The following is a 5,117-nucleotide window of genomic DNA, read 5'->3' as shown; positions in this document are numbered from 1 at the left end:
ACTGAGGTCTTCATCACTGGTCACCCACTCCTTTCTTTTGCATATTTATTGAGTACCCTTGTGTGCCAGCAGGTCCAGGGCTGGGACTCCTCCCTTAAAGAGGAACAATCCTGCTACTTTCCAATGCAGACAAACACCAACAAACAAACGCACATGGAAGTGTAAAACTGAGAGGAAGAGCTAAAGGGAGGACAGGCCTGGCCTTCAGGGTGAGACTTCGAGGGAATGGGCAGGAGCCAGGGGTGCCATGAGGCCACAGGCCTGCAGGGCCCATGGGCCACAGGGAGGAGCTGGACTTAATTCCAAGTGAGCCAAATGGGGGGCTAGTTTAGAGGAAAAGCTGACTGGTGCATTAGTTTCCTGGGGCTGTCATAACAAGTAACCGCAAACTTGGTAGCTTAAAATGTCAGAAACGTGTTCTCTCACAGCTCTGGAGGCCAGGAGTCTGAAATCAAGGTGCCGGCAGGGCTGTGTTCCCTTAGAAGGCGTTTCTCCCCAAGGTGCCCGGAGTGAGTTTGAACTTCCAACCTTCTGGTTAGTAGCCTAGTAGTCACTAGGCTAACGGAGTGCATGACCCAGGGACCTTTGCATCTGCAAAGACCTCCTATTCCAAATAAGGTCACAGTCTGAGATTCTGGGTGGACAAGAATTTAGGGGGACACTATTCAGCCTACTAACTGGGGTCTGGGGTCTGTCAGCCTCTCAGGTGTGGTGCATTCCTGGGAGTCTCCCTCTAGGACGGTCTCCTTGCCCTCTGCCCCTAACTTGGTCTCCATACCTGGGCCTCTGCTCCCCCAGGACCCAGCTCCTCAGCCTGGGAAGACACTGAGTAGGAGGCATCTTATCCGCAGCCCCCACTGGGGCGACCCTGGGCAATGCAACCCCAGTTTCCGCCAGGAGCCTTTGCAGGAAAACAGCTAATTATGTCCCTCCCCCACAGCCAGTCTGGTGGGGTTGGGCAAACGAGCCCGCGGCCGGGTTCATGCGCAGAAACACACAGATTTCTCTATATTTTTAATTCCACAGCAATACTTTGATTAGAGAGCCGATGTGTTGTGTACGACCTCAGGGACCTCATTATTTTTCTAACTCAAATAAATACGGCGTTTGGAGAAGGGGGAGGGGCGGAGGGAGGGCGGGGGAAAGGGACGGCGCAGGGAACCTCATCTGTAAAAAGAACCCGGGCCTTAATGAGTTCTTAAAACTTGCCAAACCGCCCCCACCCCGGACTGTTTTATAAACAGACGACTGGGCTGCTGGCTTAGGCTGCGGGATTTGGGTGGGTGGGTGGGTGGACGGGACTGGCTGGGCGTCACAGCGGGGAAGGAGCCCTGCCCTGGCTTTGCCCACCTTGCCAAGGCGGTGGGGTGTCTAGAAATTGTTTTTTTTGGGATCCCAGGAGCTAGGAGAACAGGTTGGTTCCTGACCAAAACTCAGAAGAGATGGCCACCATTTAGGGGTACAGGTACCAGAACCCTTGCCTGGGGTGTTGGTGTAAGAAAGGTGTAGAGTTTCCTGATTCCCGGGGCCACTTGAGCTGGGCCAGAGCTGGCATGAGAAGGAACAAGGGAACGGTGGCCTTTCCTCATCTCTGTGGGTCTCCTTCAGGAGAGGGTGGGGTGAGCAGATGGGGAAACTGAGGCAAGACAGGGTGAGGAGGGTTGGACCATGGAATTCGCACTCACCCATTCAAAGGGGGCCCAGACCACTTCACTGCTGGGCCACCCTTTGGGTCTTCCCCAATGGCTCAGAGGAGGGGCTGCCCCTTAAGCAGGTGCCAGCCTGAGACACCCCCTCCGTGGCTGTGGTGTTGCGTGGGTGGATGGAGTGTGGGTGGTGACCATGAGACCCGTGAAAGGGCAGGATGACTGAATCAAGCCCACATGCGTCCCCTCCACCAGGAGCAATGAGGCTTCCCAGAGCAGGCGGCAAAGCCAATTTCAGAGGGAAAATGAGTTAAATGGGCAAAAATGAGCTTGGGGCTATGGGAGTTGTGTTCTCTCTGTGATGAAAATTCCAGGGAGCCCGACAGACCCGGGGCAGATGGTCCAGTACTTCAAGAGGGGCTCAGGGAGGTAGGGGGAAGGAATAGAAAAAAAATTCAGGGTAAATGTTTGCGGTTCTCAAGTTGCTGATGAGGGTGGGGAGGAGGCAGGAAGATGGGGGCGCTGTGTTAGGGTACAGGGGGCTTTCTCTGGCGCTCAGTCTAAATAACAGCCCCTGTCACTCACCTTTCCCCTGCCCTGCTGTAGTTTTCTTCACAACACCTATCTGTCACCTTCCCACCTGGTCTTTGTTTCCAAACTGCCTCCCGCTTCAGACCAGCAGCTCCCTGAGTACGAGAAAGAGTTTTTGTCCTGGAAAGATGAGCCAGAAAAGGTAGCTGGGACGGGATGTCCCAATGGGTGTCAGCCATGGCTTGCTGGTAAACCAGCTAGGGAGGCCAGAGGAGGCTGACCTTGGGTTCTTTGCCAACCTCCATGGTATAAGTTCTCCCACCTTGGCAGATTTCAAGCTATGAACATGATGTTGCTGAACCCCGAGTTAGGAAGAGTTGTGCACAGTTGGAAGGAGGCCTGGTGACACAGTGGTTAAAGTGTATGGCTGCTAACTGAAAGATTGGGAGTTCAAACCCACCAGTTGCTCCAAAGATTTACAGCCTTGGAAACCTATGAGGCAGTTCTACCCTGTCCTATAGAGTTACTAGGAGTCGAATCAACGGGTCAGCAGTGGTTTGGTTTGGTTCCGGTGCACAATTGGCTTTTGTGAGCCAGTTTGATTGGTTCTGGAATCCCACTGGGTGTAATCTCCTGGCCTGGAAGGGGCTTTTTTCAGATTGTAGCTCAGGAAGAAGGGAGAACAAAGAAGGTGGAGTAGAGGATGCTCACCCCCATTGGTCCCAGGGCCGTCACATGCACTGCTCTCTCGGCCTGTGATGCCCTTCCTCCAGATAATGGTGACTGAGCCCAGTGACTTCACCAGGGGTCGAGATGGGGGTGTGGACCACACCAGAAGACACTATCAGAGGATTGACACCAAAATGACTATACAATTTTTGTGCAGTGTTTCAGCAGAAATTTATTATTTTTTATAAAAACATCCCTATAGTTAAGTTATAGGAGCTCTGGTGGTGTAGTGGTTAAGGCATTTGACTGCTAACCAGAACGCTGGCGGTTCAAACCTACCAGCTACTCCTCAGAAGGAAGATTGGGCAATCTACTTCCGTAGTGATACCACCTTGAAAACCCAAGGAGGGGTCACTATGAGTCACAACTGAGTTAAGGGCAGTGAGTTTGGTTTTGGTATAGTTAGTTATAACAATAGGAGCTCTGGTAGCATAATGCCTAAGGCATTTGACTGCTAACCAGAAGGCTGGTGGTTCAAACCCACCAGCCACTCCTTGGAAGGTTGGGCAATCTACTTCCGTAGTGAAACCCAAGGAGGGGTCGCTATGAGTCTGATCCGACTTGATGGCAGTGAGAGAGTTATAGCAATAAAAACATTTTTTTTTAATAAGCCCAGCTTACGTGTATCTATAGTCCTACAAGGCTAAAACTCTACGTTAATTTACCTTTTGAACCTTCTAATGAGCTCTGCTCAGAGTATCATTATGACCTCATTACAAGGATGCCTTGAATCCCATGGTTTCGTCCTCATGAGCTACAGGCATGCACTATTGTTTTTGGTGCCGCCAGTATTTTTGTAGTTGCTGATTTTGTCGATTTTCTGATGTTTTAGCTTCACGATTGTGGTAAGTAGTATTTGTGAACCTATATCAATAACTTTTTTGAGAATGAAGTAGTAATTAAAGGAAAAGGAGAAAAATCAAAGCCTTCCGCTCAGTTACTAATAGCATTGTAACTAATAAGGCTGCAAGTCAACGTGGAAAGATTTTGTAAAGCACTTTTGTTGTTGGTATTCATATAATCTAAGAAACATTACACTTAAGCAATCTACAAGTATATTTACTACATATTATTCTGTGATTAAAATGGATAATAAACATTATTAAGGATTCTGTATGGTCTGGTGTAGGAGGAGGTCCATGGAGGGGGTGACACCATGAGTTATCACACTGGGTGACACTCATCCTAGTGATACCACTGACAGAGCCCTCCTCACCCCTCTGAGTGGGCCCCATTCACCTTCCTGCTGGGGCAGACAAGTCTTCCAAAACCAAACCAAACCCGTTGCCATGGAGTTGATTCCAACTCATAGCAACCCTATAGGACAGAGTAGAACTGCCCCATAGGGTTTCCAAAGCTATAAATCTTTACCAAAGCAGATGGCCTCATCTTTCTCCCACAGAGTGCATAGCGTAGCAGGTGTATCTGTAAATCCAAATTCATTTAATCACTCTGTTATACATTGAATTGTGTCCCCCAAAAAATGAGTGTTGTAAATCCTAACCTCTATGCCTTGGTTGAACACGAATGACCGAAAACCAGACAAGTTGTGGGATGACACCAAAATCATCATAAATGAAGAGAGAGAGAGAAAAAAAAAACCATTGCCCTTGAGTCGGATCCAACTCATAGCGACCCCTCCTTGAGTTTCCAAGGCGGTATCACTACAGAAGTAAATTGCTCAACCTTCCTTCCAAGGAGTGGCTGGTGGGTTTGAACTGCCAGCTTTCTGGTTAGCAGTCAAATGCCTTAGGCACTACGCCACCAGAGCTCAGAAATGGAAAAAAAACACCGAAATGAATATCAGAAGGGACTCTGAGACTTGCTCTTGAATGGAGAGTAGCTAAAGGGAATAGAAGAAATGACTTCTTCTATGGTGACTGAGCCCAGTGACTTCACCAGGGGTCGAGATGGGGTGTGGACCACACCAGAAGACACTATCAGAGGATTGACACCAAAATGACTATACAATTTTTGTGCAGTGTTATCCCTATAGTTAAGAGCTTAACAGAATATTTCAAAGACCAGCTCAAGAAGACAAAGTAAAATACTGTATCGAAACAGGCAAAGACCTGGAGTTGTTGTTGTTGTTGTTGTTAAGTGCCGTCGAGTCGTTTCTGACTCATAGCGACCCCATGCACAGCAGAATGAAACACTGCCCGATCCCGCGCCAGCCCCACAATCCCTGCTATACTTGAGCCCATCATCGCA

This window comes from Orycteropus afer, unplaced genomic scaffold (assembly GCF_000298275.1).
Source record: "Orycteropus afer afer isolate SDZICR_OR568_19922 unplaced genomic scaffold, OryAfe1.0 scaffold00460, whole genome shotgun sequence".
Lineage (NCBI taxonomy): Eukaryota > Metazoa > Chordata > Mammalia > Tubulidentata > Orycteropodidae > Orycteropus > Orycteropus afer.
The sequence above is the reverse complement of the archived record's forward strand: the minus strand, read 5'-3'. Positions refer to the sequence as shown.